A 25,140-nucleotide genomic window follows, 5' to 3' on the forward strand; every position below is an offset into this window, starting at 1 on the left:
CCGCGGGTATCAGGCACGCACATGGTGCACATAAATCCAGGCAAAACATATACAAAATAAATACATCTAAAAAAATGTTTAAAAATAAGATGGCCAAGCCGGGCGGTGGTGGCGCACGCCTTTAATCCCAGCACTAGGGAGGCAGAGCCAGACGGATCTCTGTGAGTTCGAGGCCAGCCTGGGCTACCAAGTGAGTTCCAGGAAAGGCTCAAAGCTACACAGAAAAACCCTGTCTCGAAAAACAAACAAAAAAAACAAAACAAAACAAAAAGATGGCCAAGCCAGGCATGGTGGCACATGCCTTTAATCCCAGTACTCTGGAGGCAGAGGTAGGCGGATCTCTGTGAGTTCGAGGCCAGCCTGGTCTACAGAGTGAGTTCCAGGACAGGCACCAAAACTACACAGAGAAACCCTGTCTCGAAAAACCAATAATAATAGTAACAATAATAATAATAACAACAATAAATTGTAAGCTGGGTCTAATGGTGAATGCCTGTAATCCCATCACTCCAGAAGTGGAAGCAGGAGGATTGGGAGTTTGAGGCCATCCTCAACTATGCAGAATCGGAAACTAAGTTGGCCTACATTAAATCTCCAACAAAAACAAAAAAACAAAACTACCTCAGAAAGCTGCTGGCCTGTATTGATCATTTGTAGTTGGAAGGTTCCTCCGCCAGCGGTCCCTCAGCCGCTTATAAAATAATCATTCAGAGGCTTAATATTAATTACAAATTGCATGGCCTATGGCAGGTTTTTTGCTAGCTAGTTCTTATATCTTAAATTAACCCATTTCTACTAATCTATGTTTTGCCATGTGTTCCATGGCTTTACTGGTTCTTTCACATCTTGCTTTTTCTGGCAGCAGCTGGCATCTCTGTCCTCTGCCTCTCCTTTTCTTCTCTGTCTTGGATTTCCTGCCTGCCTATAAGGTGTCTTGCCATGGGCCAAAACAGCTTTATTTATTTATTAACCAATCACAGCAACACATATTCATAGCATATAGAAAGACATCCCTTGCCGGGCGGTGGTGGCACACACCTTTAATCCCAGCACTCGGAAGGCAGAGGCAGGCGGATGTCTGTGAGTTTGAGGCCAGCCTGGGCTACAGAGTGAGATCCAGGACAGGCTCCAAGCTACACAAAGAAACCCTGTCTCAAAAAACCAAAAAAAAAAAAAAAAAAAGAAAAGAAAAAAGAAAGAAAGAAAGACATCCCTCTGTCAGATGTGGGGTTGGTGAAGATCTTTTTCCATTCTGTAGGCTGTCTTTCTGTCTTTTTGTCTCATTGATCGTGTCTTTTGCCCTGCCAAAGCTTCTCAATTTCAAGAGGTCCCATTTATTAATTGTTGTGCTCAGTGTCTGAAGGGGGAACCCTAGGATAACTGTGGCTTATAATAAGTTTTGGTTTTACTCAATTACTGAGCAAGCCTCAATGAAACATTTCACTATTAAGATAAAATTTTATACTGTATCAAGCTGATAATAGGAAAATAAATTAATTAATTAATTAAAAAAAGAAACCAAATAAAACTCACTGGTTCACCAAGTTAAAACAAAAAGAAAAAAGAAAGAAAGAAAGACACCCCACAGCAATCATTGGCTTTTCACAGTCCCTGGGTCTACCTCTGTCCTCCCTGAAATGTACCCTTTCTAGAACCTAACTACTGGTTCCCCGTTCTTTCCCAGAATCTCTGAACTTACTCCTATCTCCTATCAAATCAGCTCCACCTTGGCAGAGTGCCTCATTCAACTACAACTTCCCGGTAAGCTTCCACCCCGCCCGTACCACTGCTGAATATAAATATAGTGCCCCAGGCATCAACACAAGCAGCTCAGCCTTAGGGGTTTTCTGATCCACTCCCATCTTCCACCACTCATATCTCACACTATGCAACACACAAACAATGAATTCTTAGGAACATGCTGGTTTCTTCTCCTTTAACCCCCTGTATTGGCAAACTATCTACCTTTCTCTTTGATTTCCCCGTGTTTTCTCCCTTCCTTCCTCTATCCCTGCCTTCCTAGGGCCCCCACAATGTAGTCTTGTCTTGTTTGGAGTTTCTAGCAGCGTGGTAGAACCATTCCTATACTCTATCGAAGACCTGTCCTCTATTTGGGGAAGGTCATCCTCTTTGACCAAATATATAGCTTTGGAAGGGGTGCACATGGAGTGGGAAGAGGGAAGGAGACACCCACATAGCCAACCAGATCAACTTGGTGATCAGTGTGGTGACATGTTGCAGCCAGATCACCCCCACACCCATGAACTAGCACTAAATACTAAATGTGGACCAGGCTGGTCTTGATCTGAGATACTTCTACCTCAATCCCCATGTGCTAAGAGTACAGGATTTCACTACCACACTACCACTCCCAGGGTGCTCTCTGTCTCTGTCTCTGTCTCTGTCTCTCTGTCTGTCTGTCTCTCTCTCTCTCTCTCTCTCTCTCTCTCTCTCTCTCTCTCTCTCTCTCTCTCTCTCTCTCTCTCGTCGTGTGTGTGTGTGTGTGTGTGTGTGTGTGTGTGTGTGTGTGTGTGTGTGTGACAGAGAGAGAGAGAGAGAGAGAGAGAGAGAGAGAGAGGATCCATTGACACCCATCAGAATTTCTAACTGGCATCTAGCTTATCCACATTTAAACCACTGATCTTCTTACCGAAGTATACCATTCCTTCAGCCTTTACTCGTTCACAATCAGGAACTTTGCATTCTGTCCATAAACTAGATAAAGCACAATTCCAGTGTCTCCCGGCTTTCCCTGGCCCTCTACTGTCCATTCTTGACATAACAGCTAATGTAATTTTTAAGAATTACACGTTCCTTGATGCTGGGGTTGGGGGAGCACGCACGTGGAGGTCACAACACGACTTCTGGAGTCAGTTGCTTTTCTTCTTCTACCATGTGGCTCCCGGGGATTGAACTCGGGTCTTCAGGTTGAGTAGGAAGTGCCCGTACCCCTTCGTTCCATCTTATGATCCTAAGACCTAAAGTCTCTTAGCATGGTGGCTCATGCTTGTGATGGCAACATTGGGGAGGCTGAGGCAGGAAAAACGTCAAGAGTGTGGAGCCAGCCTGCTCTACAGGGTTCCTTCAAGGCTAGCCTGGGCTACAGAGTAAAAGTCTGTTAGAAGTATAAGATTAAGGGCTTGCAGATTATCTAGCATGCAGCAAGTTCTAGTATGGGCCTCAGCACCAAAGTAACTGGACATGGTAACATGCACACCTGTGCATGAAAGAGACGATGTCTCAAACAAACAAAAAGGAATTCAGAGAGCAAGCTTATATCTGTTCATCCCAATGTCGAGAATAAGACCACTACCACAATTTGAGTGGAATTTGAAGCAAGCTTGACTTTTATTGGGGTACACCCAAGGGCTGGCCAATGACTGCCTCCTAAGTAGGGTTAAAAAGAGCAGCTCCGAATCCACCTCTTGGGTCCCTTTTAAGAAGTAAAATCGGGCTGGAGAGATGGCTCAGAGGTTAAGAGCAGTGGCTGCTCTTCCAAAGGTCCTGAGTTCAATTCCCAGCAACCATATGGTGGCTCACAGCCATCTGTAATGAGATCTGGTGCCCTCTTCTGGCCTGCAGGGATATGTGCAGACAGAACACTGTATACATAATAAATAAATAAATAAATAAATAAAAAAAAAAAAAAAAAAAAGAAGTAAAATCATGAGTAGTTTTACAGAGAGGATGCAATAAGGAAAAAAAAAACTTTACAAAAATCATGTGATCACCCACCATCTGATCCTCTTCCCCACATCCACTCCATCCTCTCTATTTCTCCCCAAAAAAGAGTGGTCCACGCATGGACACCAGCCAGTCATGGTCAAGCTGAGTGAGACCAGGCACCTTCTTACCTATTAAGCTGAATGAGGCAATCTGGCAGGAAGAAAGGGTCCCAAAGGCGGGCAACAGAGTCAGAGATCCCTGCTCCCACTGTTAGGAGCCTCACACCTGAAGACCAAGCTACTCATCTAATATATATGCATGCTGAGGGTCTAGGCAGCGCCACACAGGCTCCTTGGCTGTAGGTTCAGTCGAGACCCTAGGAGCCCAGGTTAGCTGGTTATGTGGGTTTTCTTGGGGTGTCCTTGACCCAACTGGTTCCTATAATTCTTCCTCCCCATCTTCTGCTGGATTCCTCCAGCTCTGCCTAATGTTTGGCTGTGGGTCTCTGCATCTGTTTTTTTAATTGTTGGGCGAAGTCTCTCTGATGACAGTTGGGCTAGGCACTGATCTAAGAGTATAGCGGAATATCATTAGGAATCATTGACATTTTTTTTGGTTCTATCCTAGCGCTCTGAGCCATCCCTCCTTCCTGTCCTGGCTCTCAGAAGTGAGCTCCCTCTCGTGGTGTGGGCCTCAAGCTGGGCCAGCGTTGTTTGGTCTCTGCACTCCCTTTACCCCAGCACACCTTGCAGGCAAGACAAATGTTTATTTTTATTTTATTTAAAAATTTTCCCCCAGTAGTGGTTGAGCATGCCTTTAATCCCAGCACTTGGTAGGCAGAGGCAGGCAGATCTCTGTGAGTTCAATGCCAGCCTGGTCTACAAACTGAGTTCTAGGACAGCCAGGACTGTTACACAGAGAAACCCTGTCTCAAAAAACCAAAAAGAAAAAAAAAATTAATAAAATATTTGTGAATATTTTTCTAAATAAATAAAGGAAGGAAGGCAAGCAGCTGTTTGTTAATCACAGGAGTTTGGAGACACACAAAAAATACCAAAGAACTTAAGCCTGGATGGCAAAAACATCCTTGAATAAAGGTAATACTTCAATAAATAGACCATAAACATGACAATGACTAACTTAAAAGCCGTCTGTAGGTTTTGGTTTTTGCTTGCTTGTTTGTTTGAGATGGTGTCTCCTTTGATGTGCAGACCAGGGCTGGCCTCAAACTCACAGACATCCACCTGCCTAGGCCTCCCAAGTGCTGGCATTAACGGTGTGAGGCACCATGCCCGGCCCCTTCTTCAGTTTTGTGCTAGCCCGTTTGTTGTCAACTAGACACAAGGTAGAGTCATCTAAGAGGGGACCTCAGTTGATTCAATCTGTAAACCCAATTGACCTACCACCTGGGAAGTATTTTCTTAATTAATGATTGATGTGGAAAAAAAAGAAAAGAAACAAACAAACCAACAAGGGGTTGGGGATTTAGCTCAGTGGTAGAGCGCTTGCCTAGCCCTGGGTTCGGTCCTCAGCTCTAAAAAAAAAAAAAAAAAAAAAAAGAATGATTGATGTGGGAGGGCCCAGTGTACTAAGAGTGGTGTCATACCTGAGCAGACGGTCCTGAGTTCTATAAGGAAGCAGGCTGAGCAAGTCATGAGGAGCACGCCAGTAAGCAGCATCCTTCCATAGCCTCTGCATCAGCTCCTGCCTCAGGAGTTGCCTCCCTGACTTCCCTGGAACAGCAAGCTATAAGATGAAATAAATTCTAAGTCTGGTTTTCCTTTTTTTTTTTTTTTGCCAGGCGGTGATGGTGCATGCCTTTATTCCCAGCACTCGGGAGCAGAGGCAGGCAGATCTCTGTGAGTTAGAGTCCAGCCTGGTCTACAGAGTGAGTTCCAAGACAGGCACCAAAACTACACAGAGAAACTCTGTCTTGAAAGACAAAAAAAAAAAAAAAAAGAAAAGAAAAGAAAAAAGAATTTTTTTTGAGTTTTTTTGTTTTTGTTGTGGTAGCACATGCCTTTAATCCTAGGATTCCAGAGGCAGAAATCCCTCTGGATCTCTGTGAGTTCAAGGCCACATTGGAAACAGCCAGGCATGGTGACACATGCCTTTAATCCCAAGAAGTGAGCCTTTAATCCCAAGAAGTGAGCCTTTAATCCCAGGGAGTGATGGCAGATAGCAGAAAGGTATATAAGGCATGAATACCAGGAACTTAACTTTTGGTTAAGCTTTTAGGCTTTTGAGCTACAGTTCAGCTGAGACCCATTCTGGATGAGGACTCAGAGGCTTCCAGTCTGAGGAAACAGGATCAGCTGAGGAACTGGCAAGGTGAGGTAGCTGTGGCTTGTTCTGCTTCTCTGATCTTCCAGCATTCACCCCAGTACCTGGCCCTGGGTATGGTGATATTTTATTTGTATTAAAATGTTATTTGTATGTTAATAAATAAAGTTGCCCGGAGTCAGAGCTATTAGCAAGCCATAGGAAAGCAGGGCAGTGGTGGCGTATGCTTGTAATCCCAGTACTTGGTAGGCAGAGCTAGGTAAGTCTCTGTGTGTTCAGGGATACAGCCAGTATTGGATACACATGCCTTTAATCTCAATACCAATCATAGAAAACCTGGAGGCCTATACAGATAGGCCGTGAGGAGGCAGTCATGTGGTTGGGTTTACAACCAATGAGAAGACAGAACAGAAATTCTATATAAAGACTTTAACACAGACAGTAGCTCTGGTTCGGAGAGGTAGGACCACTGCAGGAGGAAGGGTAAGGTTTTAGCTCTTAGCTCTGACCTCTTGGCTTTCTTCTTTGCATTGGTTCTGTGTTTCTTATTTAATCAGAAGGTTGGTTACATCTACAAATGGTGTCCAACGTGGTGGCAAGAGTTTCCACCTAAAACCTGAGAAAAGATTCTAAAACGGAGCTAAAAACAGCTTCCTAATTGTCTCTCAAATGAGCGGCACCTGCCGGTTTGAGCTACTGGTGGGTTCCTAGCGTGCGTGCTCGGATCTGCCGTATGGCGGGAATGAGGCCTCTGCAAGTAGCACATTAAGCTGTGTGGTGGATTTAGCCTTTGCTAGTACAAAACTAAAAAAGAGGTTTCTGGACTACATGCTGCTTGGATAAAAGCATAGACCCACGATAGCTCCCAGGGCTGGCAGTAAACGTACCACCATGTTGGGAAGCTGAGGTGGGCGGAGCCAGCAGCCATAGCACCGGTTCAGTCTTACAAATGCTGCAGTTTAAAGCAATAGATTCACAATAAGACAGATTCAGATGTAATAGTTTACAATGTGTGTAAAATATACAAATATACGTAGGCTTGAAAGAGACAAAAAAGGTGATATATACAGTTATATAAACAAATACATAGTTTTAAAAAATAAAGTCTTTAACAAAAAAAAAACAACAAAAAATAAAGTCTTTAAAGAGACAGTAAAATTAATATAAAAAATAAGCCGCGTAAAGATGAATATTACACAGAGAATCTGGATTGTGTTGTCTTTGGGATTTGTAACTGCAGAAAAACATTTGATTGTAAAAGATGTTGAGTTAAACCAAAATGTATATTTTAAAGGTACCTTGACTTCAAAATTTGGATATAAGGATATGTTGCTTTGGAAAAGAGACTCTGCTTTTGTTCCCACAGAAAGCCAAAGGCTATGGATTTGTTCCAGATTAAGATACATCAGGTTTGACCAGCCAAGACCACCTGAAAGGTCTCAGATGACACCATGGCCCAGATGATCCAACATCCAGAATGGTTTGAAGGCGACTGGCTCAGACGATACAGCCTCACGGACTACTCCATGATCCTAAAATTTTCTTTGTGTCCCCATAAGATACAGCGCCCCCCCTCCAGCAGGAAGTAGTAAGAGAAGCTACGCCCAAATTCCCAAATTATATGTAATTTTACTTTGTTAAGGCTAAAACCTTCCTTTTTGAAAAAAAAAAGAAAAGGGGAAGTGCTGTGGGATAGTCTGTATGTCAAGTGTGTTGCTGATTGGTCAATAAATAAATCACTGATTGGCCAGTGGCCAGGCAGGAAGTGTAGGCGGGACAAGGAGGACAATAAATCTGGGAAGTGGAAGGCTGAGTCAGAGAGACACTGCCAGCCGACACGATGACAAACAGCATGTGAAGATGCCGGTAAGCCACGAGCCACGTGGCAAGGTATAGATTAACAGAAATGGATTGATTTAAGCTGTAAGAACAATTAGCAAGAAGCCTGCCACGGCCATACAGTTTGTAACCAATATAGTCTCCTAGTTTACTTGGTCAGGTCTGAGCGGCTGTGGGACTGGCAGGTGAGAGAGATTTATCCTGACTGTGGACCAGGCAGGAAAACTCTAGCTACACCTGGGTTTGTTTTTTATTAATAAGACCCTTTAAGATTCTGCTACAACCCTGTCTCAAATAAGGTGGATAGCAAAAATCTGCAGGGGATCCAATATCAATGCCTCTTCTGGCCTCTGCGCACAACATGCAGTCACCCACACGCCTATATGTTCACACTGCTACATATAAGTAAAAATACAAAACAAAATCTTTAAAATAAATATGGTCTGCTTTGGACTGTGGCATGACCAGTCCCTCCCTATGGTAGGACATATGTGTTTGGACTTTTGATTTTTTTTTTTATGCTTATGAATGTTTTACTGGCATGTAAGATGCCTGCAGAGGCCAGAAGAGGTTCTAGAATCCCCTGAAGTGGAGTTACAGATGGTTGTGAGCTTCTGTGTGGGTTCTGGGAACCCAACTGTTGTCTTCTACAGGTGTCCCGCCCGGGTGTAATAACTGGAGCGGGTTTACTTTAGATTACCTTATCTTCTTACCCATTATTACTCAGAATGTTGTTTGCAAGCAGGAGTGGTCTCGGTGACAGTATTAACTCCTGTGACCTTGCCCTCCTCACTGTATACAGCCTAAGCTCCTATGACCTGCCTAACCCCCAGAATAACCTCAAAATGGAGATTGTCTGATGTCCTGAGTAACGATGGCTATTGCAGGATTCTTCAGTCCCGGTCTGCTTCATCTTTACGCTCCACTCTCCCGGGTTCACGCTGCCAACTAGAAGGGTAACAAGCGTGGCCGCGAATCAGAGACCCGAGGTTGGTTACAAGATAAAGAGAGTGGGGACCCTCCAGAAGGACGACGGGAGCGAGCATACTGGAGCAGAAACCGGGGAAGGCTTGGCTTCGTGCCCAGCTTGCGCATAACTTTTAAAGAAAGGAGGAGTACAAGCCTCACAACCACAGTGGCTGGCTGGCTGTTTGCAGGTTATTTATGACTGTAAGCGCTAGTTTCCAGAAGGAACTTTCGAACTTTAGGTTTGGGACAGAGTCCAAAAGGATACTGAAAATGCATCTAAACAAGGGGAGAAGATCCCTGCTCAATTTCCGGTCGGCTGGAAATGCTTAAGGAAGGTGAGGGCACTTCTCCACGTGTGAGGTGGAGGATTTGGGAGAGCCTATGAAAACGCTAAGTTTCTAGTCATATAAAAATTACACAAGGTCCCTCTGAGCCTTGTGCTGACTTCATAGAGAGGCTTAAAGATTTTTTTTATAACTTATTTATTTTTACTTCACGCACATTGCATATATGTGTGAGGGTGTCCGATCACCTGAGAGTGGAGTTATAGCCAGTTAGGAGCTTGCCATGTGGGGGCTGGGAATTGAACTCGGGTCCTCTGGAAGAGCAGCCAGTGCTCTTAAGCCCTGAGCCATCTCTCCAGCACTCCCTCCTCTATTTTTTTTTTTCTTTTAATGCTTGTTTTGTTTTTCCAGACAGGGTTTCACTGTGTATCCCTGGCTGTCCTGGAACTCTCTCTGTAGACCAGGCTGGCCTCAAACTCACAGATCTCCATCTGCTTCTGCCTCCCAAGTGCTGGAATTAAAGGCGTGTGCCACCACCACCTGGTGATTTTAATGCTTTTAGAGATGGCCCTTTGAAAGGACAAGGAGTATATGTTTTATACACAAATTTCTCATGCTCCAAAAAACAAACAAACAAACAAAAGATTGTAGCCATCCTTGGTTGTACAAACTCTATAGTCTGAACTTGCTGTAATTAATCGGCGTTTGTCGAGATACTTCTCAACGATTAAATATTGAAACTGTGCTGTTTGTTTGATGACAGTTTATTCGGTGGACTAAGAAAGAATCAGAGTCTTGGGGTAATCATGGATAGCTTTGGAACCCCAGTTTGCACATCCTCACCCCAAATGGGTAGGTACCCTGCAGGAAGAGTGAGACACAGCATTAACTGACTTGTACATAAACTAGCGCATGAAGGGGAGGGATGCACCGAGAATGGAAACTGACCTAACTTGACCGGAAACGAACATTGCAGGACGGCTGTGAATGTAGAAGTGGTAAAGCGGAAGGAAACATTTGCACTGAGGGCCTCCAGGAGAGAGTCTAGTGAACAGTAAGTGGGACTGGATGGGATGTGGTTTTAGAGCACTCCTTTTAAGGTGTCCTTACCCTTTTTTTCATATTTATTTATTTATTTTTCTATTATCAGCTTGATATAGTACAACTTCTTATCCTAATAGTGAAATGTTTCATTGAGGCTTGCCCAGTAATTGAGTAAAACCAAAACTTATAAGCCACAGTCATCCTAGGGTCCCCCTGGCTATATAGCCTCCCTGGTTCTGTGGGTTGCAGTCTGATTGTTCTTTGCTTTATGTCTAGTATCCACTTATGAGTGAGTACATACCATGTTTGGGTTTGGGTTGTCTCCTTACATTAAAAATAAAAGGTGAACTCTTTTTTTATTTATTTATTGATTTCTATATTGTGTGCGTTGGTGTTTTGCTCCTTGCCTTACAAATAAAAAATGAACTCTTTCTACTTTTTAAATGTATTTTTATTTTGTGTACATTGGTGTTTTGCCTGCATGTGTGTCTGTGTGAAGGTGTTGAGTCTCCCTGGAACTGGAGTTACAGACAGTTGTGAGCTACCATAGGGGTCCTAGGAATTGAACCCAGGACCTCTGGAAGAGCAGTCAGTGCTCTTAACCACTGAGCCACCTCTCCAGCCCAAATTAGTAAATCAGGGGAAGACCCAATGTCAACAATTATATGAATTTGATCCTTGTTGTATTATATTACTCTCTCTCTCTCTCTCTTTTTTTTTTTTACTCAAAAACATTTCTTTTCAGAACACTCTAAACTGCCGTTAAGCAAGACTGTGTGGTGTAGACAATTTGAGACTTAGCCTGGTTGGCTAAGGGAGATTGGGAAGGGAAGTGTGTCTGCTCTTGCAGATGGATCTACTGAGCTGCTCATCTCCAGATTCCTCTCTGGCTCCTCTGGCCCCTGCCAATCAAGAAGGACATCTAACCAAAGGCGTGGGGATAGTGGACATCACCAGAGAGGTAATAACTGTCCAGCTGAAGGAGGAAACGTCAGAATTCAAGTCTGCCCTCATGGGGCAGAGTTAAGGCCATTTACAACAAAGGAGAAGAATCTTTTTTCTCCCATGATGACCTGTATAAATGTGATGAGGGCTTCTGGTTGAGCATGTCTATCCAGTGCCTGTTTTTTTTTTGGCTTTTTTTTTTTTTTTTTTTTTTGAGACAGGTTTCTCTGTGTAGTCCTGGCTGGCCTTGATCTCCCTCTGTAAACCAGACTGGCCTGGAACTCACAGAGATCCACCTGCCTCTGCCTCCCAAGTGCTGAGATTAAAGGCATGCACTACCGCCGACCAGCACATTACTATTTTTTATGTAAATTATAAATATATGCCTGTTCTTTGGTGCAGATGCTGAATGAGAAGAAAAATCATTGAGCTTCATGACTGTACGTTAATTGATCAGGGTCCTCATGGGAGATTTGTTTCTAACTGTTTCTTAGATAATAATCAGTGGTATAATTATACTCAAGTCAGTTCTATGGCATGTTCATAATTACATTATTTTCCACTATCAACCCACAGGGTAATGGCTTGGCACAATGGAGGCCTAGTTCCTCTGGGCCTAGGATTTGGTTTAATTATAACCTGGGACCTCAACAATGGCATATTTGGAAAATTCTAGCGTTAAATTCAATACTAACATGGTCAAGTAATTTTACGTATACCCACCTCAGTAATTATATAGATTAAATACACCATTTACAAGATTTTTGAGGAATTTATGTTTTGATATTGAACAGTTACAGCAGAAATTTTTGATACATTTTTTTTTTCACTTGGCAGAGGCAGGGGCATAGATCTCTTGAGTTGGAGACCAGCCTAGTCTACAAGATTTCCAGGATAGGAGTATACAAAGAAACGCTGTCTCAAAAACAAAACAATAACAACACAAAAACAGCTCTGGGCATACTGCATTTAAAAAATGAAAGCTTGACCAGGCGGTGGTGACGCACACCTTTAATCCCAGCACTCAGAGGCAGGCGGATCTCTGTGAGTTCGAGGCCAGTTTGGGCTCCAGAGTGAGTTCCAGGAAAGGCTCCAAAGCTACACAGAGAAATCCAGTCTCAAAAAAACTAACTAACTAACGAAATGAACATGAAAAAGAGAGTGATGTCACCACGCTGTCTATGAATGAGGCTGTGTGAAGAGATTTCTGAGAGCTTTTGAGAAAACAAACAAGACAATAGACTTGTAACCTCCTTTCCTTCAGAACATGGGTTGTTCCTGGAATGTGCTTTCATGCCCCTCCCTGGTGTCGTAAACGGGAGTGGCTTTTCCTTTAGATCACCTATTATTTTACCCATCTTACTCAGAATGATGTTTCTAAACAGGAGTTGTCCTCCTGATTGTATACACCCCAAACTCATGTGACCTTGCCCTGTGACTGTATATGGCCTACGTTCCTATGGCCTTGTCTAGCTCTCAGAAATCCCTCAAAATACAAATGGTCTGATGCCCTCAGTAAAGATGGCTGCTGCGTGAGAGTTATTCAGTCCACCTCATTTTTACGCTCCAGTCTCCTAGGTTCACCAACGAGACTGGTAACAGTAGACTAGGCTAGGCTGCCTTGAACTTGCAGAGATCCAAGTGCCTCTGCCTCCCAAGTGTTGGTACTAAAGATGTGTATCATCACCCCTGGCTCCCAGGACTTTTAAAAATAATGTATACTTAAATGGGTGTGGTGGCAAGTGTTTTCTCGGGGACTCCCCTCCTCTCTCCTTGAGAAGGTCTATTGTGGCCCAGGCTGGCCTTCAAGCTCCCTCTGTATCCAAAGGCGACCATGAACTTCTTATGCTCATATCTTTTGACTCTGGAGTGCTGGGATGACAGGTCAGCAATGCCTACAGGGTGATTTATTTATTTATTTATTTATTTATTTATTTATTTATTTATTTATTTATTTTGGTTTTTTCGAGACAGGGTTTCTCTGTGTAGCTTTGCGCCTTTCCTGGAACTCGCTTTGTAGACCAGGCTGGCCTCGAACTCACAGAGATCTGCCTGGCTCTGCCTCCCGAGTGCTGGGATTAAAGGCGTGTGCCACCAACGCCCGGCCCCTATTTATTTATTTTTTGAGATAGAGTCTCATATAGGCCAGGTTGACCTTCAATTTGCTACACATCAGAGCCTTGAACCCCTGGTCTTCCTACTTGTTTCCGGAGTGTTGGGATTACAGTCCTTGAACACCATGTTTGGTTTGATGTAGTACAGGAGATGAACCCAGGGCAGTGTGTATGCTAAGCAAGCACTTACTCACCTGAGCTACATCCCTAGTATTCTGTGTAAAGATGACTCAAAGAGCCCGGGGATGTCATATAGTACCACCTTGACACACACGGGACATGGGTTTCTATCTTAGGAGGTGGGAGATAATTGCATTCAACAATAGCTCCTATTATACAGCCCAGCAGTAATAAAATTATGTGTGTGTGTATACAAATACAGATATTTTGTTGTTGGGCTATTTTTTGTTTTGTTTTGTTTTGTTTGGATTTTTGAGACAGGGTTTCTCTGTGTAGCTTTGGAGCCTGTCCTGGAACTCGCTCTGTAGCCCAGGCTGGCCTCAAACTCACAGAGATCCACCTGGCTCTGCCTCCCCAGTGCTGGGATTAAAGGCGTGCACCACCACTCGTTTGTCTTTTCAGACAGGGTTTCTCTGTATACCTCTGGCTATCCTGGAAATGGCTCTACACTGCCTCTGCCTCCTGAATGCTGGGATTAAAGGTGTTTGCCATTACCACCTAGTTTAAAATGGTTATATTTAATTATGTATATTTAATGCTGGTGTCTAAGATAAAAACATTACCATGGTATTACCCAATTAATTTTTTTTTTGTTTTTCATTGGATTTTATTTAGCTTGTACATGTGTTCATGGTGTGCATGTGTGCATTTTCGTGCATTAGTCAGGGGGCCCTTGCAGACACTCTGTTCTCTCCTTCCACCGTGTGGAACCTGGAGATCTAGTCAGGTAGTCAGGTTTGGCAGCAGGCACCTTTACTCACCGAGCCCTCTCGCTGGTCCCCTGCTGTATTTTGTTAAATGTAATATTCCTACATGCATGAAATGTGTTTGTATCCAGTTCACACACATACACCCCATTCCTCCTTTCCAGTTTCTCTGTTCCCTCCAACAACATGCTCACCCTTTTCCCCTCCCAACTTCGTATATTCCTTTCTTTATGTTTTGGGTCTTACTGTTCTTGTTACTGTTTAGTTTTATTTTGAGACTGAATCTCACGGGGTAGCCCTGGCTAGCTAGTCTGTGGCTTGCAGTGTAGCTCAGGCTGGCCTGAAATCTGGGGTCCTTCTATCCTGCCCCAATTTCCCAATTGCTGCGATTGTAGATTTGTGTGAGAATTTTTGGTTTCCTTCTTTTCTTTCTCTCCTTGGCCTGGAACTCAGAGCTTTGCCTGCATCTTCCTTTAAACTGCTGGGATTAAGGTGCTGCACCACCACACCCAGCCCCAGAGATGCTTGAAGTGGAATGGAGATACCCTCTGATTATAGCCCTAGGGGAGATGACCGACTGATAGAGGTATAAGTGGTATTTAGGAAAAAGCAGGTGTGCTGGTGGTGACCTGTCATTCCATTGGTTAGGAGTTGAAGATTATCCTGGGCAAATGTCTTGAGTTTGAGACCAGCCTGGTTGACAGTGAGTTCCAAGACAGCCATGGCTACACAGAGAAACCCTGTCTCAAAACAAAACAAAAGATCATCTTGGGTTGTATAGTGAGTTCAAAGCCAGCTTGGGCTACACCAGACCTTGTCCAAACAAAACAACAGAAACAAGCTAGAGAGATGGCTCAGTGTTATTGCTCAGTGGTTAAGAGCTCTGGTCACCATGAAGTATATAGAATCTACAAATTCATCGAGACAGAAAGCTTAGGCGTTATCTCAAGACAGAGAAGAAAGGAATATACAGCAATGATTTCCTAAGTACAGAACCTCTGTTTTGTGTGAAGGAAAAACTCCACAAATGGACAATAGTATCAGGACATAATATCATGAATGTAATAAATCAATACAATTAATGTAATTAATGAATATCATAAATATAATTATTGAATGAAAAAAAAGCTCTGGTCACTCTTGCAGAGGACCGGGCTTCAGTTCCCAGCACCAACATGGTGGCTCACAACCCTCCACAACCCCAGTTCCACAGGGTCTGATGCCCATTTCTGACCACCATGGGCACCAGGCACACATGGTGTACATACATACATGCATCCAAAACATTAATATAAGTAAAGTAAAACAGATTAATCTTTGATATTATTATTAATATATTATTAATATTTTTATTTATTTATTTATTTATTTATTTATTTATTTTGGTTTTTCGAGACAGGGTTTCTCTGTGTAGCTTTGCGCCTTTCCTGGGACTCACTTGGTAGCCCAGGCTGGCCTCGAACTCACAGAGATCCGCCTGGCTCTGCCTCCCAAGTGCTGGGATTAAAGGCATGCGCCACCACCGCCCGGCTATTATTTATTTTTAATTTTTTTTGTGTGCATTGGTATTTTGCCTGCCCCCATGTCTGTGTGAGGGTGTTACAGACAGTTGTGAACTGCCATGTGGGTGCTGGGAATTGAACCCGGGTCCATTGGAAGGGCAGCCAGTGCTCTTAACTGCTGAGCCATCTCTCCAGCAACAGAAACAGATTAATCTTCTAAAAAGTAAAACAGTAGGCTAGAGAGGTAGCTGTGACTCGAAACCATCTGTAACTCCAGTTACAGGGGACTGGATGTCCTCCTGGCCTCTGTGGGCACCAGACACACATGTGGTGCGTAGCATACATTCAGAGAGCACAGTCGCTCACAGAAAATAAAAACATTAGAAATTAAAAGACAGCCAGGCGGTGGTGGCGCACGCCTTTAATCCCAGCACTCGGGAGGCAGAGGCAGGAGGATCTCTGTGAGTTTGAGGCCAGCCTGGTCTACAAAGTGAGTTCCAGGAAAGATGAAAAACTACACAGAGAAACCCTGTCTCGAAAAACCAAAAAAAAAAAAAAAAAAAAAAAAAGGAAAGACTAGGTATCTTGCTGATTTAGGAACAATATAGAGAAAATTAGCATGGACCCTGTGCAAGGATAACCCCAAAATTCATGAAGTGTTCCATATTTTGCTCTTCCCCAGCCCAATGGTCACCTGCAGGGAAACTGAGGCACAGTCCTCTGAATCTGCTGAGCCTTCTCACTATCCTTGTGTTAGTCAAATCCCACCCACAGCTGTTTTCTGGAAAAACAGATAAAGTCTCATGCAACCCAGGCTGGCCTCAAACTTGCTGCCTTGTCAAGGATAGAACTCTGGACCTAAGACATGTCAGAGAAGCATTTTACTAAATGAGTCACATCCGCACTCACTCTTCACACCTCCTGTGAGTTCCTGATGCTCTTCCTATCAGTTTGGAACCTGGATGAGAAAACGTTTTTAGGATTGTGCCTGTGTGGTTTAGTGTCAAGTATAAGAGTCTTTGTTCCAGATTCTGTCACAGGGCTCCCCCAAACTGCAGGAGTTTCCTGAGTGCAGGGAGTGTCTTTAGTTATTCTGAACAATCTTGTTAATCACTGGGGAGTTTATGTTAAAGAAGAGCTTCAGGGTGGGGCAGCTGTAGCCTCTGGGGTGGAGTACTTTGCAGGGGAGCAGACAGATTACTGGATTTGAACCATTGGTCCTTTCTACCAGTTTCCTGGAAAGGGGTGGGGAGCTGGGACCCTTCAAAAACAGGATTTTCTGAGTTTCTGTGGTCAAGGAGATGAGGGAGGGGAGTAGGTCCAGAGAGAACCTGGGAGCTTTGTGATTCTTCACACTTCCACTGCCCTTCTGCATCTGTTCCTCCAGCCGAGTGTCTTTGTCCTTCCAACTGTAAGTAAAGACTGTGGACTTCCTAGCAAATTACTACGCTTGAGATGGTTGGTGGGCAGGAATCCCTATTTTTGCCTTTCAGAAGCAAGTTAAGCAAACTACGATATGGCAATGAAAATTTGTATTTCAGGGGTGTGTGTGTGTGTGTGTGTGTGTGTGTATGTTCTGTAGCCATTAAGGTGCCTCTTGACGCTGAACCTGATGACCTGAGTTCAATCCCTGGATCCCACTTGTTTCGCCTTCCAAACACACACAATAAATAAAAAGGTAGAAGCTGGGTCATGGGAGCACATGCCTTTATCTCAGCACCCAGGAGGCAGAGGCAAGGTGGTCTCTTGAGTTCAAGGCCAGCCTGATGGACAGAGTGAGTTCAGAACAGCCAGGACTACACAGAGAGGGTCTTTCTCAAACACCACAAAAACTAAACCAAAAGAAAAATAAAAGGTAGAAAGTGCCTTTGCCCACTGAACCATCCATCTTATTGGTTCAGAATTGTGGTTTTAAGATAGGGAGGGGTGTGGTGGCTCACGCCTGTAATCCCAGGAATGAGGAGGCTGTGCCTGGAAGATTTCTGCAGATTCCAGACCAGCTGGAGTGGACAGTGAGTTTCAAGAAGACCTGGGATAGAGTGGAACCACCTCAAGGACATCAACCAACCAGGGCTATTGAGGTGGTTCAAAGAGAATAGGGCGTTTGCTTGCCAAGCCTGATGACCTGAGTTCCATCCCTGAAGCCCTTGGGGCGGGATTAGAGAAACCAGAAACTGTCTTCTGACCTCCACACAGGTGCAGTAGCCCATGCACTCTGATCCTCCAAATCAGTAAATCAATGTAGATTTTTTTTTCCAATGTAAAAATTTTAACAAAACAACATGATTTACGACTGGGGAAGTGGCTTAGCGCTGGAGTGCTTGCCTAACATGCCAACCATCCTGCAAAAGAGAAAAGAGAAACGCACAGTAAAACTGAGCAATGCAAGTAAGATAGGAATTTCTTAAAAGGGAAGCAAGGAGCAGGGCTGGCTGGTGTATGTACGGAGTTCAGGCCAGCCAGCACTACAAAGTGGGGCCCTGTCCCTACACAACACAACTACCCCCAAAAGAAAAAAGCCTAACAACAAAAACTTGGGCTAGGGATGCTGCACATTGGGCAGAATGCCTTCTAGTACCTCAAAAGCCAGGGCTGGCAGACAAGGTCTGTAACAATTTTGGGAAGGGAGCAGGTATTGATCAATAACATGCATGCCTTTTAAGTTTGATTAGGATCCGAGTTTAATTCCTACTACAATTATGTAGATGGCTAGACTTGGTATCATTTAGCCTGATAATAATAACAGTAATAAGAACGATATAAATGCCAGGCATATTGGTGCATACCTTTCATTCTAGCACTTGAATTAAACCTAGTACTTTAATTTCAGGCACAGAGAGGTGGTCTCTCCAGGCCAATCTATACAGTTGAGTTCCAGGCCTAGTCAAGTTTGCATAGTGAAACCCTGTCTCAACAATTAAAAGTACAGGGGAGAACACAGGAAATGTCGTCACTTAATTCTGTAATCTAAGCTTCTCTGGAGGCTCAGACAGAAGCATCCTATAGAGGCAGGCCATCCTGCAAAACACAGGAAGACTCCCTATCAAAAAGTAAAACGATGCCGGGTGGTGGCGCACGCCTTTAATCCCAGCACTCAGAGGCAGGCGGATCTCTGTGAGTTCGAGGCCAGCCTGGGCTACCAAGTGAGTTCCAGGAAAGGCGCAAAAGCTACACAGAGAAACCCTGTCTCGAAAAACAAATAAAAAAAAAAAAAAAAAGTAAACCGATGTCTAGGAAGATGCCCTGAGAGGACCTCTGTAAATTATGTGCAGAATGCCAAACCATTTTACCTAAGACTTGAGCATCTTCAAGAGGACCTGGCACGAGTAGTCTCTGGCAGAGAAGTCTGACTATTTATGCCACCCAGCTGATGGGTGGTCAGGTGTTGAGGGAGAAGAGAAGCCACACACACACCTGGTCACAGAAAGAACTGTTTTGTGCTGAGGTGTGAGCAGGGAAGAACTGCTGGTTGTTTTCTTCAGGCCAGGAAACATGGGAAAAGCCCCGCTCCTGATAACCCATTATAAATGGAGCAGTGGATTCCTTGCATCTTTGTTTTTTATCCTTTGGGATGAGGTTTTTAGTAGCATGTCCTGATTCTCCTTTTTTACTGCGGGCCCTTGCAGTTTTTATACTTTTCTGTTCTCCTAATTTTGTGTTTGTGCCACTTAGGAAGGATTGTGGGAATTGGTTCTCTTTACCAGGGAGGTGCCAAGGATCAAACTCATATCAGGCTTGGCCAAAAGCACCCTTAAACTGGCCATCTCAGGTTGACTCTGGAGTCTTTATTCTTTTTTGTCTGTTTAAAGAGGTCTCCAAGGCTGGCTTGAAAATTAGAGATCTGCCTGGGATCAAAAGTGTGTTACCCTTATCTGCTTAAAAATTTTAAGGCAGGTGTGGTTTTGTTTTGTTTTGTTTTGTTTTGATTTTTATGAGACAGGGTTTCTCTGCATAGCTTTCGGAGCCTATCCTGGAAATTGCTTTGTAGACCAGGATGGCCTTGAACTCACAGAGATCCGCCTGCCTCTCCAACGAGTGATAGGATTAAAGGTATGTGCCACCACTGCCCATGGTGGTATCAAACCTTTATTTCAGCATTTTGTTAGTAAAACAAGGCGAGTCAGTTCAAGGTCATCAAGTTCAAGGCTAGCCAAAATATCAGATTCATTTAAAAAAAAAAAAAAAAAAAAGGCCAGGCTGTGGTGGCGCATGCCTTTAATCCTAGGACTTGGGAGGCAGAGGCAGGCGGATCTATGTGAGTTTGAGGCCAGCCTGGGCTATAAGAGTGAGTTCCAGGAAAGGCTCCAAAGCTACACAGAGAAACCCTGTCTCGAAAAGCCAAAGAAAGAAAGAAAAAAAAATGAAAAAAATAAAATAAAACTAATCCCAACACTCAGGCGGCAGAGGCAGGCGGATCTCTGTGAGTTCAAGGCCATATAGAATGAGTTCCAGGACAACCAAGACTGTTCAAAGAGAAACTCTGTCTTGAAAAACCTAAATAAATAAATTAAATGCTCTGTTTAGGGTAAGTGTAAGACTGACAGTTTGGGGATATTTCTCAGAAAAAAACCACAACCGTCCAGGTACATTTGTAATGTGCTCAAAACGGAATGCAGGTGTGGGATGGAGGAAGAGGACTTGAGTCCATGAGAATTTCCCCCTTCCCCCTGACTGGAACCAGTGCTCAACTACAGCGATGACGTCTGTCTTAGATTGGAAGAGGCAGATGGCGCACTGGGATGTGCCTAGTTGACTCAGTTTTGGTGGCAAGCCTAAGAAGTTTCTCATGGCCGCAATTTCCCTCCAACTGCCCTGCCCTGCCTCTTCGTTTCCTTTCCTAGAAAGTGATTCTGATCACGAAGAAGTCCATGGTCAAATGACTAATAATAAAAATAACCATGTGGAAGACATCAAGTATGGTTTGTCACTGGTTTCTCTTTGGTGTTAAGGTTTGTTTGACAGCGCTCAGGCCCAGTTAAGGCTCCAGGATGCTACCTTACCTGGATGATCCTTCTTGCTTCTGAAAACATTCATTTGAGAGCTTTTTTTTTTTTAAGAGAGTCACATCAGGAAAGGAGATATGACCAGTAGATTTCAACACTCTCCCTTGACCTAAGAAAGGGGGAGGGAGTGTGGAAGGGATTTTGGGAAAGGGGAGGGAGTGACCGGCTGGAGGAGGAAGGGTCGAGAGAAGTCCAGCTCCGGTTTGGGAAAATCCAGCTCGCGTTTTGCCTCTCGCTCAGCGGTGCAGGGTCCAGCCAAAGCTGAGCCCCAGCTACACTCCTTGAGGTCTGTCCTGGGGAGACACCGCTACTCTTGGGGGCTGACCTGGCCATTGAGTGGCCTTGCACTCCGCTCCTGGCACCACTTCGTGCACGCTGCAACCGGCGCTTCAACTCCGGGGTCTGCCCTCGGCCCTGGACACCCTCTCCCGTCCTTAGCCATGCACCTCTACCTGCCTCTCCACCGCGGACATTGGGGGAGCAGCTGCCCACCCCGGGTGCTTGGGCCCTGACCGAGCCGGATGGTAAGTGTCCATCCTAGGCCCGTCCTCCCCGGCACACGTCGGAGCCCCGGGCTCCTAAGTTGTGCGGACGAAGACCAACTGGAAAGTTTGCCCAAGGGCTGGTGCGGGCTGGGAGCAGGGGCGACCCGCGCCGTCCTAGGATCCGGAGGCCGCCTAGGGTGAGCTGGGGCGGTCGCAGAGGGCATGGGTGCGGAGAGAGGGCGCTAAAACTCTGGCGGGACGGGGGTTTGGGGTTGGGGGGGGCGGATCTCTACTGGGCTGGGGGACTCCGCATCCATTGAAGCCCGGTGATGACTCGTGTGGGCCAACCCCGCGCTGCGACCTCCTACCCCGGGCCGCTCCGGGTGTTTTGTGGCGGGTAGCTAACAATGCTCCCGGCGGGGAACCTTACTGCGCTCCCCAGATGCAGAGCCGCGGTTCGGACGGGTTCTCATGGGGATCCCAACCCCCCCGACCCCCTCAAGTCTCGGGATCAGCTAGAAATCCAGTAGGGGAAAGTGCAACCGTGGCCTCCGGGAGGTCCCTGCACGGGTGTTCTCCGAGTCAGGCACTTGGAGAAAGTCGGGGAGTCTTTTGAGGCCGAGGAGAGGCGAGAGTGGGGAGTGCGAGCTGTGGCGTGCTGAAGTGTGTCCGGCGTTCGAGATCCCTCCCCCTCTCCTCCGCGGAGGTCTGCGGGAGGGAAAGCTGGGGACGGGGCTACGGCGGCTCCGCTTGGGGAGTGCAGGCGACCAGGAGGTTTGGGGAAAGGAGGATGTGTGTTGCCAGTGACTTTCAGGAAAGTTTTTTTTTGGAGTGCTCCTGGTCTGGGATCTTGGAGAGGGAACCGAGGGCGTAGCGGCAGGGAGTGAGTGCCAGAGACAGGTCGTGCTGCACGTGAGCTCTGGGTCCTGACCCCAAGGCTAAAGGGACCACCGCCTACTCCGCGGGGCAAGGAAGAAAATCTCCCTCCGCCCCTGAGTGGTGCGCACGCCTTTGATAATCCCCGCACTTGGGAGGGGAAGGCAAGCGGATCCCCTGAATTCCAGGCCAGCCTGGTCTACATAGGAGTTCTAGGCAAGCCTGGGCTGCACACTTAGACTGAGTTTCAAAAAAAAAAAAAAAAACAAAAAAACAAACAAACAAACTTCTCTTCCTCTCCCTCACCTCCAGTTTTTTCCCTGCAGTAATTAATACATAGCACCAAATCTCCAAAGACCTGTCCTGTCCGGCTCTAGTCACCTTTTTTGTGAACTGGGAATCCACTTTGGGCCATTTCTGACCCAGTAAAAAGCTAGTGTCTCTCCAAGAAGACAGAGAATGCTGGAAAAAGGATTCCCAGCACATTCTGCCCCTTCCCCCGAGACGCGCGCTCCCTACTGTCTTTCCAAGTGAACCAACCAACCTGAGTGGGTCACTTAAACCTCACCATAGTCCCCTTGGGGCTTTAAATGAGCTGCATTTTAGCTCCTTGATGGCCGATTTGTAAAGAAATGTTGGCAATGACTTTCCAGTCCTTGGAGCGAAGAAATGATCCGCACAGTGTTGGTTTGGTGAGGGAGCTGCGCGCTCACCCAGATGGATGGGGGCGCTGGAGAGCAGCCCCCCCAAGGCCCCCCCCCCATAAAGGCACTAGTTTCTTTAGGCCAAAACAATTTGGAAATTGTAGTTAGTTAGGTACTTACGACGAATGTGAAGCGGCGTCAGAAAGCTTAATTTTTGTAGATCAGCCAATATTACTTAATAATTAAAAAAAACCTTAGATGATAACGGATTTTGTACTTTCTTGGGTAATTATGTTGGTTTTAAAGAATTAATTTATGGGCTGGAGAGATGGCTCAGGTTAACAGCACTGACTGCTCTTCCAGAGTTCTTGAGTTTAATTCCCAGCAACTACATGGTGGCTCACAACCATCTGTAATGAGATCTGGTGCTCTCTTCTGGCCTGTAGACATACATGCCGACAGAACACCATACATAATAAATAAATAAAAAAATTCTACTCCAGGCTGGCTTGAACCTTACCGGCAGAAGCTGGTCTTGAACCTGTGACTCCCCCAGCTTTAACCTCCTGAATATTGGGATCACAGAGAGGCACCATCCAGCTGGTGTCTCTGTTTTGGTGTTTAGAGAGGATTTCACTCTGCCTCCAACACCCCCAAGCGATACACCTGCCTCACTCAGCCTCCTGCGTTCCTGCCTGTGATTGCAAATTCTCCCCAATTAAGCAATTTTAATTAGGGCCTTATTTTCTGTCTTAAAATTATGATTTCAGGCCGGGCGGTGGTGGCGCACGCCTTTAATCCCAGCACTCGGGAGGCAGAGCCAGGCGGATCTCTGTGAGTTCGAGGCCAGTCTGGGCTACCAAGTGAGTCCCAGGAAAGGCACAAAGCTACACAGAGAAACCCTGTCTCGAAAAACCAAAAAAATAAAAAAAAAAAAAAATAAATTATGATTTCAATTTAAAACAAAACGTTTGGAGGAATAGGATAGTCTTTTTCTTTGCAAATTAGTAGGCTAGACTTACAACTGTTTAACATTTTAATGAGTTAACAATTGCTCTCAAACCTGCTTCCCCAGAAGAGGTGGGCCAGAGGTTTGCAGACAATCTCTTCACCCTTTGTCTCTCTTCCTTCTGCAATCTTCCTTATCTAGCTGGTTTCCCCTCCCCCACCTTCTGGACACATCCTTCCTGTCTCCTTCATTTCTTCTTCCCCCTTATCTTTTCTTTAATTCTCCTTGTCTCCTCCTAGCCTATCCCTGTTCTGTTAACTTCTCACATTATTCCTGTGAATTCTTGGCTTTACTCAGTCATTTGGATTTCTTTTCTTCTTTCTTTTTTGGTATTTCAAGACAGGGTTTCTCTGTGTATCCCTGGTTGCCCTGGAACTCACTCTGTAGATCATGCTGGCTTAGAACTCACAAAGATCTGTCTGCTTCCGCCACCCTAGTGCTGGGATTAAAGGCGTGTGCCGTGAGCAGCCGGCTGGTCGCGGCTACACTTGGATCTCTATCTATTTTCACTTTTTAAAACATACGAAACACTGTTGCTTAGCTTTTTACTGTTTTAGCTCTCGTTCTTTCCTCCTTTTGGAAGGATCGTTCTACCTCCCTTTTCCCCATTCTTCCCTTTTGGCTCTGTTGGGCTGCCCCCCCCCCCCCCCGCGGGGTGTCAGGGGTGTTTTACATATGGAAGGAGGCTGCATCTGCTGCCTGGCTGCTGTACTTCCCCCGAGCAGCCTCTCTGAGTGCCCCATGCTTACACATTTCCTGTGGTAGTGAACTGTCTAGGAACAGCCAGCGGTCACCGGCCCCTCCTTCCTTTCTATGTAGAACTTAGTTGTGGGGAAAACAGAGAACAGAGCCCAGTGGCGACTTTTTTCAAAAAATAGTTTTAAGTCTTTTTTTTTTTTTTTTCCCCCAAGTGAAAAAATCTTTAAGTTCTCTGGGACTGAATCAAGGGGCTAAAATTAGTTTGCAAGTAGCTCTAGGCATGCAAATGATGCTTTTGACCATTGCTGGTCGCAGGAAGGATTGCAGTGTAATTAATTTTACACTGACATGTGGGCTCAATATTTACATCCGTGCAGCAGTCACTGCCTGCCCAGGGGATTTCCAGAGATCCAGAAAAGAGGGATAGATATGGAGAGATTTCCCTACCCCCCCACTGCCTCCCACCCCAAGGCATTTCTCCATGTAGCCCTGGCTATCCTGGAACTCACTCTGTAGATCATCCTGGCCTTGAACTCACAGAGATCTGCCTGCCTCTGCCTCCCGAGTGTTGAGATTAAAGGCATGCACCACCTCCCAATAAATACTTTTATTTTTAAAAACTTGTTAAGGCGTGCTGTACCACCACCTGGTACTAAAAGTAAATACTTTTAGTTTTAAAAAATTAACTACATTTACTGCGCGCGTGCGTGCGTGCGTGCGTGCGTGCGTGTGTGTGTGTGTGTGTGTGTGTGTGTGTGTGTGTGTGTGTGTACTGAGTGTGCTGTGCCTGTACTGTGTGTACTAGTGCTTGTGAAGGACAGGACAGTCTGTAGGAGTCCTATTGCATGTTCTCGGAATCAAACTAAGTTTCTCAGCCTTATCGTTTAGAGA

At 45.2% G+C, this 25,140-nt stretch overlaps 1 protein-coding gene and 1 pseudogene across 1 annotated transcript in view; both read left to right on the forward strand.

Annotated features, from left to right (window-relative positions):
* Window positions 1-16,104: 16,104 nt before the first annotated feature.
* On the forward strand, window positions 16,105-16,204 carry LOC128115088 (uncharacterized; annotated as a pseudogene).
* A 4,615-nt stretch (window positions 16,205-20,819) lies between these two features.
* The window catches only part of Tet1 (tet methylcytosine dioxygenase 1), an 87,453-nt gene continuing 83,132 nt past the window's right edge, over window positions 20,820-25,140 (forward strand). The window contains exon 1 of the mRNA XM_052744851.1: window positions 20,820-21,060. The gene's annotated coding sequence lies outside the window, so the exon portion shown is untranslated. The remainder of the gene's footprint in view (window positions 21,061-25,140) is intronic.

The sequence above is a fragment of the Peromyscus californicus genome, unplaced genomic scaffold (genome assembly GCF_007827085.1).
Source record: "Peromyscus californicus insignis strain IS unplaced genomic scaffold, ASM782708v3 Scaffold_19__1_contigs__length_69161282, whole genome shotgun sequence".
Taxonomy (NCBI): Eukaryota; Metazoa; Chordata; class Mammalia; order Rodentia; family Cricetidae; genus Peromyscus; species Peromyscus californicus.